At 41.7% G+C, this 20688-nt stretch overlaps 1 protein-coding gene across 4 annotated transcripts in view; it reads right to left on the reverse strand.

Moving 5' to 3' along the window:
- The window catches only part of LOC113031917 (PC3-like endoprotease variant B), a 213781-nt gene that overhangs the window by 84087 nt on the left and 109006 nt on the right, over positions 1-20688 (reverse strand). The window lies entirely within an intron of this gene.

Below are 20688 nucleotides of genomic sequence, written 5' to 3' on the forward strand. Positions count from 1 at the left end.
TCAGTCAATATCATGGTACTTACAGTCATGTCAAAAAGAACGTGCGCTCTCTGTCAATACTAAGGATTTACATATGTAAACACGATGTTCATCTGTGGTGATGCACATCTTCTCATTTATTTATTTAACAAAAGGCTTTGCAGGCATTTGTTTTTCTACAAAGCTCTCTTAAGGTCCTGCCACAACATTTCAATCAGGTTGCCAAAACATCTGCTTTTACAGAAATGATCACATAGTTAATCACTGCATTTGATTAGGCAGCACCTGGATGTAACTAAATAATTGTCAACTCACACACTGGTTGTCCATTATTGTTAAATTATCACATGTAACATGTCAACGTTGTTCATCTGAGGTTCTATTGAAAAAAATTATAGAACCTACCAAGAACCAGATTATTTTTTGCCGTGTCTTAAATAAAAGAGGTTGCGCTTTCTTATTACAATGACTGTATCCTGTAATTCTTAACACTTCTTATTTTCTGTACTTCAGTGAAGGTCTGAGAAGGCAAAGGTGATGTTTCTCCTTGTCTATACAAGCTGTATGTTCAGAACACAAACTCATGTGATGACTCATTTCTAAGAAGCAGACTGACATCAACTGAGTCATCTCCAAAGTTAACATAGTTCCTGTCTCTGAGCTCACTTATACAGAGTGGTGGGCACAGACTATATGCCGGAGCTGCATAGACAGAACACATTTTACTCTGACCCTCTGAGGTTAACAAGTGAAAGTCCACTTAATGGTGTTTATATGAAAATATCAAATTCCAAAATGTAGAGGAAAATTCAATGAATACAAGGTAGAGAGCAAATGTGCGTCAGGAACTGAGACAATTAATGATCAACCCCAATATGCTTAAAGAGATCGCTTCCTCATTTTTAATGCCTGGTGCATTGGATAAGTGCACTTTTTATTTTATTACATTCTGTAAAGCAGTGCTGTTTCAAGTCATTGCAACTTGCTGTGTGGTAGACAGGTTATTAAAATTTTGAATTTTGAGTGCTCCACTAATTGGTGCAATTAATTTGCCAGAGTGTAGTGGTGAAGTCCATTTTTTAAAATCAACTTTTGTCAAGACCCGTGTTTTGTACGACGAAGCTTCGCACATGATTGATGAATGAGTGAACGAGTGACTGGGGGCAGAACAATCCAATCCACCAAATCCGTTTGTACTGCCGTCCTTTTGATTTCTTATTCTTTTCTCTTACACTACACCTTTCTTTGCATCTTTTCATCATAGTCTCTCAACATCAGTTGCTTTTTGCTGGCTTGCCCCCTCCCATCGCCCCTCCTCTTCTCCCACCCCATCCACCGCCACCACCTCCATCTCTGCAGCATCAGGGCTCCTGTGGTCTCAGCGAGAGACAAACGAATGAGGGCCCCAGGAGGGCCGCGCCTGCTCTGCCACACATCACTCACTCTGTCTCTCAATCACACACAGACACACACACACGCGCGCGCGCACACGCACACGCGCGCGCGCGCGCACACACACACACACACACACACACACACACACACACACACACACACACACACACACACACACACACACACACAGGACCTGCCAGCCTTTGTCCCATGCAGGCAGTGCCTCCGGGTTGTCATGGTAACCTGCAGTCGGTCTCGCTGTGGAGGCCTGATTGTGTTGAGCTCAGGCGGGATGGAGCCTTGGGAGGGTGAAGCCTCATTGGAGCCTGCCATACTGTGCCATGCTGAGCTATGCCGTGCCAGGTCAACCTGCTACATCCCATATATAAGCACTGATTCTTTATTCTCCCCTGTGCGCTACTTTTCAATTGCCACAAATGAGTTTCACCTCAAACCAAGACCTTGCTAAAAGCCAGGAGACAGAGACAATAGGAATCAAATACTGGGCTAGAGCCATTTATTTGACTAGAACTGCCAATCCAGAAATACTGCATTTCACTTTCAGACTGATGACATGCAAAAGCAAAACTTGGAGCCAGTTTCATTTCAGGTTTTACCCAGAAAAACCTTAATTGTGTGTTTATTTGTTTGTTGGCTAAAAAATACACTCCAGGTACAGTGCGCTAAGTCTTCTGAACCAAAGTGAAGAAAAAAAGGAAAACTAAGAAATGTCATTTATTAAAATTCTTTCCTGAGTTAAGATTGTTTTGTCAAACTATTTCTAACCACAGTTAGTGAATTGTTGAACAAGGTGACACGGAACAAACGCAAAACAGAAAAATATAAATAAATAAAACATATGTGATTTTTTTTTTTCAACCTCATGAGAACAAGAGAAAGATCTCCCTGGCAGACTTTCCTCTTGCCTGAGCCAATTTGGCTTTCCACACTGAAAACGAGGCCAAAAGATGATGCTGAGGAGGTTATTGCTGATTTAAAGTTTAAGGTGTGTTCAGTAATACTATGGTCCAATAAAATATCATCACATAGAATTAAAGAGCTATGAGTTTGTTTTTCTCAGTAACCCCACATCGTGCTATTTTTTTTTGTCTCAATTCCCTAAATTTCATCACCAGCGAAATCAGGAGAATCTAACTTAGCTTCTGCTCAAACTGATCAATTTTAAAGCTCAGAATCTCCGAGCTTTGATGCTTTAAGATGCTACTGATCATTTTAAAAGCACCAAAATATGCTGAAAGAACTCAGAAAGCACTGATCTATATAACCATGACTATGGTCAGAGAAGAGAACACCACGTGTTGATCTGCTCAACTCAGAATAGGAAGCTGTAGTTCACACGGACTCAACAAAATAGAAGACTGGAAAAATGTTGCCTGGTCTCAGTCGTCACTTCTGCTTTGACATTCAGATGGTAGAGTCAGAATTTGGCATAAAGAAAGCAGAAACATCAATCCATCCTGCCATGCATTAATAGTTCAGACTGCTGGTGGTGTAATGGCACACTTTGGGCCCCTATAGTACTGGCTGAGCATCATTTAAACACCACAGCCGAACTGAGAATTGTGGCTGACGCTGACCATGTCTATCTCTTTATGACCACAGTGCACCCTTCTTCTGATCGCTGCTTCCAGCAGGATAATGTCACAAAGTCAGATCATCTCCAACTGCTTTCTCGAACATGACAATGAGTTCTCTGTACTTAAATGGCTTCTATGTTAAACGTTTCCAGAGGAATTAATGTAGGGAGTTCAGCCTAGTACTAGCAAGATGTGACTTAGAAAGTGACCACTGACTGTATACCATGATCTTAACATGAAGGGGAAGGAGGAAAATTTGTCTGTCAACATGGAATCAAGAGTGTGAAAATATTAGAATGGACAGTTTGGAAATGCAGCTCAAAAAGCAGTGCAAAGCTGCTGTTACCACAAGTGAAGAGAATGACTTTTCTGCAGGAGGCAACAGAGCTTGTTTTATTAAGAGTTCATATTTGTTTCATCTCAATTATAAGAGAGACTCCTTGGTGTGCATTCATGCATGTTCTGACTGCGTGTCAGGAACTTGCAAAAAGACAATCGCATCGAGTCACGTCAGCATTTAAAGGCTGACACCATCACTTCAGCAAGTTTGTGATGGAGATATCTTTGGGAATTAACGTCAAGCTGTTCAGGGGGGAACAAAGTAACAAGTGAGGAAAGGACGAAGGGAGGAGGGGGTGAGGGGGAAAATGACTGGAACTATACAATCTCCACTTAAATACTCCTTAGAGTATGTGTGACTATCATAATTACAGGATGTTTTGGCATATAACAGGCATGTATATAAGATGATAGTTTGAAGAGGCTTACAAATAAAATAGTATTAAAAATATAGACTGGAGGGCACCAGTTTAGCTCACAAGTTGAGAAGGTCGGGTGGTGTTAGCTTCTTGCTAGCATCAAGTTGGAATAATTGACAAAGTATTTAACAAGTTGTAATAATTGTAATAATAACTTATGGCTAATATCAGTGCAATAAGATGCAGAATCGCCTGTTCCTGCCTAACTTCTCAGCTAAGGCTTTTGTGCTCGTGCACACATCAGCACAGCAGTCACATCAGTTATTTGTCATGCTAACTAGGTAGCCAGAGAGAGTTTGTAAGTAAATGTGACCTTCAATTAAACACATTTGTTGCTACAGTAGCATGAAATAACTGGCTAACTACTGTTATCTTGGAAACCTGTATCTGGGCTAAATCGACTTTACTATTTCACCAACTGCACTGTAAAAACAAAATTGTAATATAAAAGTATTTTACTGTGTATTCTTCTAGAATATCATTAAATTTACATCAATAGACTGTGATTTTACATTTCAAATGTAAATTAACGTAAAATCACTGTAAATGTAATAAAACATAATTTTCTTGTTTTTTAAATGTATTTGTCTGTACATTTGCACATTTAGATTGTTAAAATACATTCACAAATGTATCAGAATTTCACAAATATTTGTCCGTTATTTGAAAGATTGAACTGTTAAATTCAAATGTAATGCTATGGAAAAATATATAAAATGATTCTTATAAACTTTTGGCAGTTGGCAGTTGGCCTTGTGATCAGAAGGTTGCCGGTTCAAGCCCCGGCTCGGACACTCTCGGTCATTGTGCCCTTGGACAAGACACTTCACCTACCACCTACTGGTGATGGCCAGAGGGGAATTATAAAGTGGAATTGTAAAACGCTTTGAGGGTCTCAAAAAGCGCTATATGAATGCAATCCATTATTATTTAAACCAACTGTTAACTGTATATTTCTGTACATTTAAGTATTTTTATTCATATTGCCACATTCATTGACCTTGTTTATAGGTAATTTCATTGTTTAATCACATTAAAATGTTCCTAATTTAATGTTTAAAAGCACTTGAAAAAGGCAAAATTCCATGTAAAATTAGGGCAACAAACTTTTTAGGATTTTTTTTTTACGGTGTGGACCCATGTCCTCATTTTAGGTTTGACAGCGTTTTAGTAGGTAAAAGTGAATGCTTTGACGTGAACTGAGCTGCGGTTTGGGGAATGCCTCGAAGCGGACTGGCGATGGCTCCCGGGCCTGGCAGATCCCCCATGCACTAAATAGAAATGAACAAGTTAAAGATTTGAATACAAGGAGGGAGGGAGGCTGGGGCACGTAAACGGGAATGAACTGGGGGAACCTATATACATGACAACCGGAAGGAGCATGTTTGGAGGCGTGGTCCTGCTCCTGAAATTCGGATGAATAATCTCCAATTATGATTGCCTCACACACCACTGTACCACATCATCAAACATAATTTCACTAGAGACATTCTGTGTGAAAAGCAAACTCGAGTTTGTAAAGTAAAAAGCACCAAATACCAATTGGATCTCAAAAAGGCTCAAGTCCACATTTTACTAATAATTCCAGAACTTAAATTGTATTCATTTTGAGTGATTCAGAGGTCAACTTACTCTTATTATTTTCCTTTGTAACCCAGTTGCAGTTCAACAGTTCAACAGTGCTTCTGTGTTATTTTGGATAGTGTTGCTCATTGGATATTTTGCTTGGAGTTACTTTGGATGGTTGAACACATCACGCTTCATTTCTTCTAGTTTTCTCCATTTGTACATAAGCTCCACCACGGGTGCTCTGAGGACTCCCGGAGCATTAGAAATTTCTTTGTAAGCCTTCACAGGATGATGTTTTTCAAGCACATTCATCCTGATGTCTTCTGAAATTTCTTTTGGCTCACTGTGTTACTGCTGAGACATTTTAGCCAACTTCATCCCTCTGTCCTATTTTAGTAACGATTTTACAGAGCAGGACTGGTAATCAGATCTTGCTGTCTCCAGCCCACTTGCTAGGGACAAGGGAATTTATAAAGTTTCACAAAGGCCCAGGTGAAATTAAATACCAATTTTAGCTTAGTACATAGAATTATAGTGTTAACAACTTGTAATTTGTGTTCAGTCAGTTTGTCTTTATGCTAGATTTTATACAGTTTAGTATGAGATAACAGAGCTAAGCATGTGTGAATGTACATGGAGGTATCTGATTGTGCAGGGGACAGAGGTGTATTAGGCGAGAGATTGAGACACGTACAGCATAAGTTGGTGTGTCAGGGGGGTCAATTTGAGCGTCAAAACACACGCCCTCAAGTATTTTCAAGGATGATCCAAGTGGAAAAATGCATTCAGCCAGGTGTATTCACTCAGGTAGCACCATACTGCCATAAATACAGCCATAAACACACTCCAACACAGTCCAAGGTCTTCTGAGTGTGAAAGTAAAAAGCCACGTCCCACAGTTAGATGGAACACTGTAGGTGGTGGAGCCAATGCAAAACCTTCCATGAATACAAATGCTTTGAACCTGACTGACCCAGTCGAGATTGTGACTGTGCGTGTGTGTATGTGTGCGTGCTTTTTTTTCAGCTCTGCACGTGTGTCAGCATTCAGCAGCAGCAGCAGCTGCACTCCATCTCCTTGCTCCTGCAGAATTCACAACGGTCCTCAGGGTCAAACACACACACAAATCAGACATCGAGATGTGTCGGAGGCCATTTTGAGCCGACAGTGAGTCGTGCCTGAGCCGCCGCAGAGAAAATGAGCCGACATGACTTCAGAGGAGGCCCCAGCCACACCTGACCCCCCCTCCATCCCCTTCACACTTTGTCTGTTTCTCGCTTCTTAGCTCTTCTCTGTCGGAGTTGTTACACCCCCCAACAAAAAAAATCCACCAGAAGTCAGTGGGCTGCCACAAAGACATGAAGATGGAGAAGGGGAGAGGTTAAAACACACGAGGGAGGAGATAAGCCATAAAATTTTGATATCAACATTTCTGTAAGGAAGCTTCACATGGCTGATGATTTGCATATGTGACTGTGAAAGAAAAAAGGAAAGGTGTGTACAGTACGTGCATGTGTGCATGTGTGTGAGAGAGAGAACTGCTTAGAGACAGGGGTGTGTATCCACCACCCACAAAGGGTGAGACTTCCTGGCCCTCCACCTCCGTCTCATTAATCAGCTCGGTATTTAAGAAGGGCTGGAGTGGACACTTGCCTGTAATTAGCTGGCTTTGTCAAGAATGCGCAAACGTGTGTGTGTGTGTGTGTGTGTGTGTGTGTGTGTGTGTGTGTGTGTGTGTGTGTGTGTGTGTGTGTGTGTGTGAGAGAGAGAGAGAGAGAGAGAAAGAGGTTTAAAAAAGTTTTAAAAGTGTGGCAACGAGAGAGATCTTGGGGAGAAGGCAGAGTTTGATGAGTGAGAAGGATGGAGAGTCAGATAGAAGGAAGAGGAGAGAGGGAGCGTGGGTGATGTAAAGCCTGGAGCAGGCTAGTGCAGGGAGAGAAGAAGGAGAGTGGGGAAGTAGGAGAGAAGATTGTCGGGAGGAGTGGGAGAGGTGACAAAAAAAGGATGGGAAAAAAAGAAGGTAGATGAGTGAAGACTGACAGCAACCAGAGTTGAGGGAAAGATGCAGAGAGAGGGACAGAGCAAAGGAGATGTGGGGATGGAGAGGTGGGTTGACTTCTAAAGTGGGATATTAGCATTCAAGCAGTACCGATTTACCCCCTCCACACATGCCCACCTCCACCTCAACCCAACGCCATGTCTGCTCAGCGGCCGGCTCTCCCCTCATGGTGGAATCAGACACAGAGGTTTAAGTTCAATTCTGAAACGCTTCCTTCAATGGAGATGTCCACTTTAGAGAAATATCCTTGTTTTTCTGTGGTGTGTGGGCTCCAGCTTTTCTCTCAGCTCCTACATTACTTCTGAAATTCATAAGCAATTTTTTTTTACTAGCAAGTTAAACATTTCTGTCAATCAGTGGGTACTGCAGGACTTGAAATTTCTTGTTATTCAAAACGAGTGCAAATCCAAACGGTGCCACACGCCTACATGCAGAGATAGCAATCCAGGAGAGGGTAGACATACAGTGGAGCCGCAACATGAAAATGCGAAGCTAGAAAAGGAAGACGTTTAATTGTGTAGGCAACGAGTCGACGTAAGTTATGTTGAAACAAACAGATATTTCAAGCGCCATCACCACTGTTTACTTGCTGTATCGTGACTGCCGGAGACTTCTGTGCCAAAGTCTGCGTGGCCCGTTAACAAGTATCTTAGTGGTTTCTGTTTTCTCTATCCCAGCGTGCATCTAATCTAATTTTACAAGAAGCTTACATTTTGAGGCATGAAATCCCCCTTGTGACTCTGCATTAAAGCACATCTTCATTTGAAATTGCCCTCACAGATAAAATACATTTTTTGTTGCTGCGGTTTGTTTGTTATCAGTGCTGTTTCAATCCCCTGCATGGCAAAATTTCATGTTTTGAACACAGCAGGAAAATCAACTACAAAGTCTCGAAAAGAGAAGCAAATTATTTTATTTTCATATGCTAGCAATGATGTCCTCCTGTTTCCTGCCTCTGAAACCCTTCCCGAGCTTCATCTATTCTTTAACAGCACGGCTCACTGCAAGACCCAAAACAAACATGCAGGCATCAGTGAGGACAGATATTGCGGATACAGCACTGGGGCAGATATGGGTTGCAAAGCGGCTTGCATATGTACAGCTACTCTGGGCAAGCTAAAACAGCTTGTGTGGAAGACAATCCGCTCAGTTATCAGTGTGTTTATGTTAAAACACACAGAAAAACATAATTTCTAGTATTTTTATTACATGCCAGAGTACTGTAGTTACTCAAACAGGAGCACAAAATGCAAACTTAACCTTTAGATTAATACGCATTTGGTTTTATGTGTGTAGGGCAGATCAACTATAGTTTGGAGCAGGCAGGAAATGTGCCACTCAGTGCAGAAGTGTGACACGCTGATGATGGAGCACATAGATAAGGTACATTGGGCTTCCAAAATGTAGTCAAAAAAACAAATAAAATAAAATGAAAGAATATCAGCATCCTTACAGTTTAAGATGCCTTGTGATTATAACGTTATGTTAATACGCAGACTGTTTCCTGTTTGCTGTCTTCTTCTGACAAGTATAAACATCTTGCCTGCTTCAGATTCATTCACTCATTTTGATGTGATGCTAAAAAGAAGAATTAAAGACACTGGCAGCAATACAGACTGTCAATCCCAGAATGTAATGACATGGCAGCAGTTAAATCTATATTTGATTTGATATTTGGATTGTCTAATAAGTTGCCTATTCTTCATAAAGTGGATCCCTCGGGGTAAAAATGGGCTTTTTTCCCCCTCATACTTAACATATCTACAGGTAATCGCATTACTCCATGAGCATAACCCAACACACATCACAGTCACAGAGAGAGAATTCCCCATAGCTTCCTGCTGCAGCGTCTGCATATATGACTTCCTTTAAACTGCTTCCCAGCTCCTCCTCTGGTCTCCTCCACCGCTTTGATCTCATTTGACTAATTATATTCACAGAGAACGGTGTTGACAAATTCATTTTGAAATCCATTAGTCCCGTGGCGTTGTTTAAACAATGTGCACGTTAATGTCCATTGCTTTAATACCCCCCGATTCACATTCTAATAGCTGTCTGATAAATCAGGTTATCTGCGACACCTTCTACACACCGTGAAGAGCGGAAATTAGAGAATTATTAACTATCCACGGTGTTCTTTCGTGTCCGGGTGTGTTAGGAAGAAGAGGAGAGGAGATGACAGAGCAGAGGAGGGAGAGAAAGAAGAGGGGGGGAGAAAAAAAAAAAGCAACACTGGAGAGAGAGATGAGTTAAAGGAGACCAGAGGGAAAATCACAGCGATAATAAGGAACATGAGGAGCAGCATTACAGCAGCGGTAAATCTAGATGAAACTAAGACAAACACTAAAGAGGAAGGACGGAGGGCACAGTGTCAAACATACATCAGTTGAACAAGTAGCAGATCAATTAAATAACGAAGATTCTTTTGGTCACTTTATTATAATTACATCATCACTTGACTGCAAAGTCAAAGCAAGTAAAAAAAATACACAAGTGAGGTTCCACCAGTCTGACTCAAGCAAATTAATTGATTTATGGACTTAGAGGCATTGGTAGGAAAAAATAGAAAGATGTTCAGCATCTGTTTTACTACCAACTGATGTTACCAACCTTCCATGTTTCATTCTAAAGCATAAACAGAGAAGTTTAATGAAAAACCCACACATGTGGCAGCTGTAAATGACACGACATCATGTTGCTCACCTCTTTGACTGTGATCAAACATCAAATATTATTGGTAAACCGTTTGGCTCTGACAGAGGCACTACCCTGGCATAACTAAGTCTTTTACTCTTTAAAGCGAGCCTCTGAGCAGTAGAGGCAGAAATAGAAGGCTTTTAAATGGGTCTGATCTTTTTTATGCTTGTTTTCTTCACAGCAGTGGATTAGTGCAGTGCAGATTATCTGGACAAACTGAAGAAGACTCAAATTAAGAACAATAATTAAAGTAGAGAACAAAAACAGTTCTGCAAGGCTATACTCCCCGAAGTATGGTTCAAATACCAACGGCACTTTACGCGCCTCAAAAGTTGTCTTACCTGCTGCTTCTAGGGCTGTTTGATAGTGGGTAGAGCAAACCTGCTGACTCTCTAAATTCACACAAACTAAAAATCACTGGCAACTGCAGTATTACCCCTCAGTCTCCTAGTAGATACATCTATGGTATCAATTTCAAAATCCTACGTCACCTTGTTCTCAGGTTACTGCATTCACAGTATTTTCAAAAATCTTCTGACCTTGAGGTCAAGGTCACTGAAATTCAAATTTGTCCAAGATTTTAAGTAGATACACCTACGGTATAAATATGAAGCCCGTAAATCGACTAGTTCCACAGTAATTGCGTTCACAAACTGTCCACGCTGCCCACCCGTGTGCCTGTGATGAGAATTTCCCATGGGCAGTTACTGCTGAGAGGTAAAAATCGCCAAATACATCCAAACTTTGAGGATTTTTTACAAGACAGGGCAGGTTTGCAAAAAAACAACAAAAACAAACAAACAAGCAAACACAAAGAAAGACCAAAGAAAACTGCATATTTAACCACATTAATTTGCACTTAATTCCACCACAAACGAGACATCTTTCACAAAAACTAATGGGACCTGCACTTAGCCTGACTACAAAGCAGGCAACATTCACAAATCCAAAAAACCTACAATATATAGTTGTCACAATAAACACAGCAGCCTCTCCCCGGCACATTTTATTTCACAAATTGGTTTATTGTGCATTGCACTAAATTACTAAGCAACTGAAACAGCCTCACGTATGTTAACACAACAGTGGGAAACTAGTATTTGCTGAAACGCACCTCATTACAGTCACAGCTTGCTTTGCTGTATGGGGATTTCTCCAAAATATATGTTGATCTTAATTATTGATGGCCTGGAATAATAAGAACCCTCGTTTGCACGTATTGGTCTGTATCACTGTTACACAGAATAACATCATAGATGTGTGGCCGTGGAGATGGATGTCTGTTTGCTCCAAAACCGCAATACAATTTCAACAATTACAACTGCTTGTTGAATGTTTCAGTGTTCCACAAAGCCTCACTTGCCTATACCTAACTGCAACTGCTATCTATATAATCAGTAGCTCCTCCCACTACAAGAAATATCAGTTAAATACCAATTAAGTGTCACACTATCATATAGCAGTGCTTAAAAGGACTGATTTGGCTGTTCCTGGCATCCAAACAGGCCATTTGCAGTCTGGACAATATGAGAAACAAAAAAATCAAGTGCAAATATTAAAAGTAACATTTTTAATCAGGCTTACTTTAGGATTTCATATGTGACTTGGATGCAATAAAAACACAGCAAGATCGCAAGCAGTGTTTTCTGTTTAGAGGTCAAATCAAATCAAATCAAATCAAATCACTTTTATTGTCACATCACATGTGCAGGCACACTGGCACAGCACATGCGAGTGAAATTCTTGTGTGCGAGCCCCACAAGCAACAGAGATGTGCAAACACAACAACACAAATGAGCAAAATACAAGAATGGCCAACCTGAAACTAATAAATATATGTACAATATATAATAGTGTATGCATTTCTGGATGTGTATACTAAATATTTTCCTACGTGTGTGTGTGTGTGTGTGTGTGTGTGTGTGTGTGTGTGTGTGTGTGTGTGTGTGTGTGTGTGTGTGTGTGTGTGTATACACATTTTTACAAATTAAATAGTAAAAAAAAAAAAAAAAAATAATAATAATAATAATAATAATAATAAAATATATAAAATATACAGAGTTGAATATGTGCAAAACAAGTGGCATTTATATACAGTGTGGAGTGCATAATGTTGAATACACATACAATACACATACAATACACATACAATAATGTTGTATACATAGTATACAGACCAATACTTCTCTGTGACTGCAGCTTTTCTGCAATATTTCAAAACTCAACTCTTTTCAGCCACCAGAAAAATGAAATTCCTTAAGCAAAAATCATTTGAGCAGCTGATCTGTTATGTTTAATACTTCTTAGAGTCCCAAAAACTCCACAGCAGTTTATATTATCACGAGGCATGATTTCACAACTCTGAAGGGTGATTTTTAATTTTGTTCTGGGAAAGCCTGACTCACAGACTAAACCTTAAATGTTTATTTACTTATTTATATTTTTTGTGCATTATTTTTGCTGGAACCTTGTGCATCAGCACAGGTGTCATGAAATAAATAAATTATAATTGTAAAAAAGTGCTTTAAACTAGTGCAATGCACACACAACTCTACTTCCAGGTTCCATTTTGGTTTCTGGGTCAGCAAAATACCTGGATTTTATTTTAGCTATGATGCTAACAAAGCTTACATAGAGGCCTTTATGTCCCTGGTGGGTTTTTTTAGTAGCAAAAGATCAATATAAAAAAAGCAGCAACTGCTAGCAGGTTTCTCATCCGAAGCTGCCTCACATCATTTTCTTTCACCCAGCTAATTATCGTTACCTCAAAAACTTTAGTTTTCCGGTTAATGTGATCTCTCCAAGCCACTGGCTGTTCTTATTGAAGCTCAGTAAGCTTGTAGCATGCAGCTTGAATTAAATTGTTTTCTGATAATTAAATATAAAAGTCAGTTTATTCCAGCTGCTAATGCTAGATTAGCTTGATTAATGTTTAACAAAATTCTTGACAAACAATGATTATTTCTCATCCAACAGCAGCAGTTGTTTATAATACTCTAAATTGGATTTATATTGGTTAAATTTCATAAAATACTATCTCAGCCGAAGTCCACAAGCCACAAGTACCACAACTGACACGCTGTTGCCTCTCCGCTCTCCCTCCTCCTCTCCTGATCTAAACTATCTGAAAATTTCTACTCCACCTCCGCTCTCGCCCCAATCTCCAGCCAAATCCTGACTGCGACCCCTGCTTCTCCTCCTCTTCCTGCTGTCCCAGTTTCCTCCTCCTCTGCCTCTAAACTGCATGTGGAACATGAGGAGAAAGTCTTTCGGTGTCACTATCCCTGCCTGTGGTGCCTGGTGGAGTGTGTGGATTAGACACATAGGCCTGATTAGCTGCTTGTTTACCTACCACCACCACCATCGCTATCACGACCACAGGGCTTCAAGGGCAACACCGGTGGATCATCTACCCACACACACACACACACACATACATCGACCCACACAAAAAACAGCTCATAGACACACTACGCTGAGCCCTTCTGGTGAGTGTCTGTGATGTGTGCGCCATCATGCCCCCGTTGAGTCGCCCACCATGGCACAGGGCTCTTAATTAAGAGGAGTGTGTGTGCATGTGTGTGTTCTTGGGGGGCGGAGCAGCTGGCAGGAGGCACTGGGGCCAGAGAACATCTGCAGGAGGCCGCAAAGCAACGCGCCTGCACGCGCACACATCTAAAAAAAATAAAAAAATAAAATAAATTACACACAAACATGAGGCTATACACACGCTCAGTGGTTGATGACAACATGCATAACTACACACACTGTTGCCACTTGACAACTCACACCTCTGAGAACAGAAACGCAGAGCTACACACTTGCAGGCACGCCCGCAGACCCATTCCACACTGCCAGCGCCACTGCCACCGTACCAGTGGGACTGTCACCATAGCAACCCAGGACTGGTCATGTCACCCTGGTTTAGTGAGATGGGTGACAGCGAGAGAGAGTGAGAGATAGGCAGGCGATAAAAAGAGCAAAAGACAAAGACGGAGAGCGAGGGGGCATTTAATACCCTCCACAATACTCGGCCTGAGTCTTGTTTTCGAAACAAAAGGCGAAAGAGAAAGAAAAGAAGAAAGACGGCGTGAAAGAATCCAAAGGCGTCTCATCTGAAAGTGAGGAGGTCAGCAGCTTAAAGGACTTCACACGCACCATACGACCCTCAGAAGTCAGCCTCCTTTTTATCTGTAAGTCGAGAGAAGCAGTGCGGTTGTGAAACAAACACATACAGTACACGCTTATACACACAGGTGATGTCATCATGATGATAGAAACTGGGAAGGCAGAGAAGGGGAATGGGATTTTGTCCTTGCTATGGGGCAAAGGCTACAGCTGAGGGTAGAGGATTAAAGGATCATATCAGCCTTAGTGAGTTTCCTTTATCTCCCGCTGTTATCTGTGTCAGGCCTTATAAGGAATTTTGTTTTACTGTTGACCTCCATGACTAGGTGTCATATTTATAGCCCGTGTGTTTTAGGACCATTTACATCGTAACCTACTAAAAATTACAGAGATGGAAAAGGTAGTGTATCAATAACACAAACGCAACAAAGTGGAAGAGGTGTGTGATGTAAGTGTCCACCAAAGAGATGCAAAGCACCAGAAGAGGAAAACACTGGAGGAATGACAGTATAAAGTTCCTAAAAAAACAAGAATAAAAGACTAACTGATATCATTTTCCATCTGAGGCACTCTTTTACATTAAACTTCTATGCTATTCTTCTATGATAGGTAAATGACACCAGAGAGAAGAATTACTGCTATCAAATACATATCTTACCGTGTTTAAATCCTAATCTTTGCATAGCAGAACGAAATGTGTGTTGATTACCATTTTACTTTCTTTTTTGTAAAATTCTGGCTGGTAGCATCATTTCAGTTAAGCTCAGTTCAATTAAACACAGTTCAATTTAATTCAATTCAGTTTTATTTCTGTAGTGCCAACCCTGGAGGTGCTTTATATTGCAAGACCCTACAATAATAGAGAGAAAACCCCAGGAATAAGATGACTTTGGTGGGAAATTATCTGGGGGAAGGGAGACTGGACAAAAACACACTGTGGAAGAGAGCCAGAGATTAATAATAAGCAATGATTAAATGCAGAGTGGTGTGTAAACACATAGTGACTGAACAAAAAAATACACTGTGCATCATGCAAAGCATGCAGCAGCTAACGGATCAGTGTCCCCTGATCCACACCTGATTATAAACGTTATCTAAAAGAAAAGTTTTAAGCTTTATCTTAAAGTTGTGAGGGTGTCTGTCTCCTGAATCCGAGCTGGGAACTGGTTCCATAGAGGAGGGGCCTGAAAGCTGACGACTTCCTCCCATTCTACATTGATATATCCTAGGAACCACAAGTAAACCAACAGACTGAGACAAAAGTGCTCTGTAGTGGTGATATGATACTATGAGATCTTTAAGATAAGATAAGATAAGATAAGGGGCTGACTATCATGTCAATGAGAGGAGAATGACGTTAAATTTGAATCTGGATTTAACAGGAAGCCAAAGAACAGAAGCCAATATGGGAGAAATACGGTCTATCTTTCCTAGTATGTTTGTTGCAGTGTTTTGGATCAAGTGAAAGCTTTTCAGGGAGTTCTTAGGACAACCTGATAATAATGAATTACTGTAGTCCAGCCTTGAAGTAATAAATGCATGAGCTAGTTTTTCAGTGTCACTCTATGGGATCCTTTCTTTTTTTTTTAAACTTTGTGCAGAGCACATGGAAGACGGAGGCGCAAACAGGTGGGAAAAATTCAAAGCGAGTCGTGCAAAGTGAGTTGTTGCTACTTTGGTGAGAAAAAAACGTGTCTTTGCAGTGAGAAGAGACATCAGAATCACACCAGTTTCTTTTGCCACTTTTGTGATTTTTACCAGCAGAGCAATCTATTTACATGAAGAAATGAGAGAATAATGCAAATAATAAGACTAAAACAACCTAATTCATCACCCCCAGCCATTTAAATCTGTGTAAGGAATGTAAAGACCATGTTTGAAGCAAGAACGGCATTAAAGTACCGTGCATCTATTAATTAGAGTGATTCCTACACTACCTGTTGTTCACAGCTGCTTTGTACTGAGTGAAAAGCTTTGCCTTCACTTCATTAAATCCTTGCAGCCGTCTGCAGCAGTAGCACACAAATGTTGATAAATCTGCACCCTCTGATTTAAGAAGTGCCGCTCCAGAGTGCATTGCTATTACACACGGCTGTCCACTGTGTTACCTTTAATTATATCATATTCAAATGACACCAGGCTGCTACAAAGGAACCCCCACTGAACACTGCACACATCAGACTTCTCCCTAATGACTCAGTATTGTTCAGTTTATGTGGGAGAAGTCAGATTACAGTGGCTCATCAGTCCTGTGTGTCATTGCCTCCTTTCCAGTGTTCTTTTCAGCAAAAGCAGCATCTCTTGTTTTATTCTAAAAATGCATTATGATGCAAAAACTGCTGCCACACTGTAGTGTATGAGGTGACCATCAATTTATGTGAGATAAAGCGAAAATGAAACTCAATAGCTCAGATTGATGCAGTCATATAAATGGCTTTATCAACGCTTTATATCATTTATTTCAGTGGTGATTAGTTAAATAAAGCTGCCACCATCTGGCTCTGGTTGCAGCTTGGAGGTGTTGTGTATTCAGGTTGTGCCACTCTGCACCATTTAGACAACAATACAGAGAAAGAGGAGAAGCCTCTTTCCATTTGTTGGACTGCTTTCTTCAGCTGTCATTGTGATTGGCACAGCTGTTTCAGAGTGATGTGACAAGTGATGCTACCGGCTAAGTAAATTTATTAATCACCATAACCCTGATTTATTTTCCACACTGTCATTTTGCACTCTGTCTGCTGCTAGACCTGTATAAACCCATATAGCAGCTGCACTCGACACTTGCTGCTTTCAGCCTGTTGTCTCACTTGTAGGGAGTTGAGTCTAATTGCAAATCTGCTGGATTTCTGCAGGTTTGAGTCCCACGCTTCTCGTTTTGCCCACTTTTCCTGTTTCCATGCGAACAATTTGTTGCATGCAATGAAAGTAGCAAGCAGTATCATAGTCAGTCTGGGTGGGGGGCTTCCAATAGTCATCAATGAAGACAAAGAGGAGCGAAAAGCTTTTGTTTTTCTTGCTGCAAAGTCAATATTTACCATAAAATGCTAGCATTCCGCTAATGCGTGCTGATTGTTTGTCAAGTCAAGTCAAGTCAAGTTGGCTTTATTGTCACTTCAACCATATACAGTTTAACAGTACACAGTGAGGCGAAACAACGTTCCTCCAGGAACCAAGGTGCTACATGCAACATAAATTTACAACATAATTTAACAGAAAAACTCTAAACTAGCTAACTAAGAGGCCTAGTTAGCTGGCTAGCAGAGACAAGACAGACTGACCTAACATAAATTGCAACATAAATTAACAAAAAACTATCTAACTATCTAAGGATGACTTTTTTTGTTATCAGACAGCAGACAACAAAGTGCACGTGCAAATGTGCAAACAAGAGCAGCAAGTGACAGTGTGACAAAAAAAAAAAACCACAACGTAACATAATAATAAGGTTTTGTGATGATGAGTTGAGGTAGTGGAGGAACAGTAAACATTCCTTAGTGTAGCAGCAAAAATTAGGAAGTGCAGAAGTTAGTGCAAAAAGTCCAGTAATAATATTGTGCAAAAGAGCATTTACAGGTTGGTGTGTACGATGGTTTGGTGGTGTAGGTCAGTGTGTTTGCGCTTGTGTTGATTAGTCAGTCCAGTCTCAATGTTTTGAGGTAGTTGAGTTAAGCTGAGTGATAATGTTAGTGTGTGTGTATGTGTGTGTGTGCGTGTTTATCAGTCAGTCCCTTTTTGCTGAGGAGACGGATGGCTTGTGGAAAAAAGCTGCTGCACAGTCTGGATGTGTGTGCCCGAATGCTTCGGTACCTTTTTCCAGATGGCAGGAGTGTGAAGAGTGTGTGAGAGGGGTGTGTCCGATCAGCCACAATGCTGGTGGCTTTGCGAATGCATCGTGTGGTGTAGATGTCCTCAATAGAGGGGAGAGAGACCCCGATGATCTTCTCTGCTGTTCCCACTATCCAGTGTAGGGTCTTGCGGTCTGATATGGCACAGTTCCCAAACCAGACAGTGATGCAGCCACTCAGGATGCTCTCGATAGTTCCTCTATAGAAGGTGGTCAGGATCGGTGGTGGAAGCCGGGCCTTTCTCAGTCTTCTCAGAAAGAAGAGACGCTGTTGGGCTTACTTGTGCAGGGAGCTGGTGTTGAGGGACCAGCCAAGGTCCTTCTCCAGGTGGACGCCCAGGAATTTGGTGCTGTCGACGATCTCCACAGAGGAGCCGTTGATGCTCGGCGGTGAGTGGTCGCCTCGTGTCCTCCTAAAGTCAACAACCATCTCTTTTGTCTTGTCAACATTCAGAGACAGGTTGTTGTCTTTACACCAGTCCGTTAGTCTCTGCACTTCCTCTCTGTACGCTGACTCGTCGTTCTTGCTAATGAGACCCACCACGGTCGTGTCATCAGCGAATTTAATGATGTGATTTGAACTGTGTGTTGCTACACAGTCATGAGTCAGCAGTGTGAACAGCAGAGGACTGAGCACACAGCCTTGTGGGGTCCCAGTGCTCAGTGTGGTGGTGCTGGAGGTGCAGTTCCCGATCCGTACTGACTGAGGCCTTCCGGTCAGAAAGTCCAGGATCCAGTTATCCGGTTATGGCGGTATGCAAATTGCAGTGGGTCCAGTGAGGGGGGCAGCAGGGTCTTGATGTGTCTCATGACGAGCCGTTCGAAGCACTTCATGATGGTGGGTGTAAGTGCAACAGGACGGTAGTCGTTGAGACAGGACACAGAAGACTTCTTGGGCACGGGGACGATGGTGGTGGCCTTGAGGCACGTGGGAATGACGGCACTGCTCAGAGAGATGTTGAAGATGTCGGTGAGAACATCTGCCAGCTGATCAGCACATTCTCTGAGCACTCTGCCTGGGATGTTGTCTGGTCCAGCAGCTTTACATGGATTGACTCTGCGTAGAGTTTTCCTCACCTCAGCTGTAGTGAGACACCTGGTCGTTCGGAGGAGGGGTGGTCTTCCTCGCCGCCACGTCATTCTGCCTGTCGAACCGAGCGTAGAAGTTGTTCAGCGCATCTGGGAGGGAGCCGTCACTGTCACAGGCAGGTGATGTCGTCCTGTAGTTAGTGATGGCTTGTAAGCCCTGCCACATGCGCCGTGTGTCGCCGCTGTCCTTGAAGTGGTTGTGGATTCTCTGGGCGTGTGCGCGCTTCGCCTCTCTGATGGCCCGAGAAAGTTCGGCCCTAGCTCTTCTAAGCGCCAAGGTTAAGGTTTGTTCTTTTTTTTTCTTTTCTTTCTTATTATAACAGAATCTCCATGTGGTGGAATAGAAGTACCCGGGCATCCGCATCAGCAACAAACTAGCAGATGAACACAGGGGGCTGTGTAAAAAAAAAAGGGGAGCTGCTGAGGGAGCAGCATCTGAATAAAGAAGGCTTGCCCAGTGATTGTGATTGCAGGCTGGACACTGTTGAAGAAGTGGTGTAGAGGAAGTGACTGACCAAACCTTGAACATAGATATTGACTGACTACTGACAACACACTGCAACACTTTATTGGAGATGCAGCAGAGCACTTCAGTGAAGGTTTCTTTAACAAACACACAGTAGCTGTATTAGCAAAAATACCAAAACTTTCAGGATAAGAGGTTGACTCCTAAGCCAAGCTGGTGATGGATGAGTGTGTCAGAATTGTATGATGTATAGGAGAAGGTACAACTTGATCTCTGGACAAAGCTAATGCAACGTTCCATGTGTTTAGACAGGAGTAAAGCTTACGACTTCAATAAGCTACAGTGCCCACCCACCCAGAACAGTCTCCAATTTTGCTGTAGTTTTATTTGAATGAAGAGAGACAGAATATTAACCAAAAATACAGAAAAAACACATTAGATAATAGTTTTACATTGATTTACAGATAATTGAGTGAAATAAGTATTTGATGACATAAGTATGACGTAGTACTTGGTGGAGCAACTCTTGTTGTTAAGCAGAGCAGTTGGTCACCAGGTTTGCACACATCCCAGGAGGGATTTGCTGCTTGGTAACTGAAAGCCTAGCGAGCTCCACAGTCTGAGGTTGGCTAGTGCACTCCACAAGCTTAATGTTCTTCTTTAGCTATTCCTTTATTGCTTTGGTGGTTTGTTTTGGGTTAGCCACGACCCATCTTCAGTGTTCTGGCTGTTCTACAAGATTTTGCAGTATATGGCTTCATCCATTGGCCCCATTGGCCCCTTATTGGAGTGAATTTGTAACCTTAGCAAAAAAACAACCTGACCACCATGTTCTTCGGATCGTACTCATCATTTCTCATTTTGAAACACGGTGGGTTAAGTTGATGCCAAAAAGCTAATTTTGGTTTCATCTGACCACAGCACTTTCCTCCAAGCCTTCTCTGAATCTTTTACGTCACTGGCAAACTTAATACGAGCCTGTACTTGTAGCTTTTTTGAGCACTCCATTACAGTGAAGTGTGTTACTAATGGTGTTCTTGGTGACAGTGGTCACAACTGCTCTCACATCATTACCTTTCCACTGATCCACCATCTTTCCATGATCA

Source organism: Astatotilapia calliptera, chromosome 11 (genome assembly GCF_900246225.1).
Source record: "Astatotilapia calliptera chromosome 11, fAstCal1.2, whole genome shotgun sequence".
Lineage (NCBI taxonomy): Eukaryota > Metazoa > Chordata > Actinopteri > Cichliformes > Cichlidae > Astatotilapia > Astatotilapia calliptera.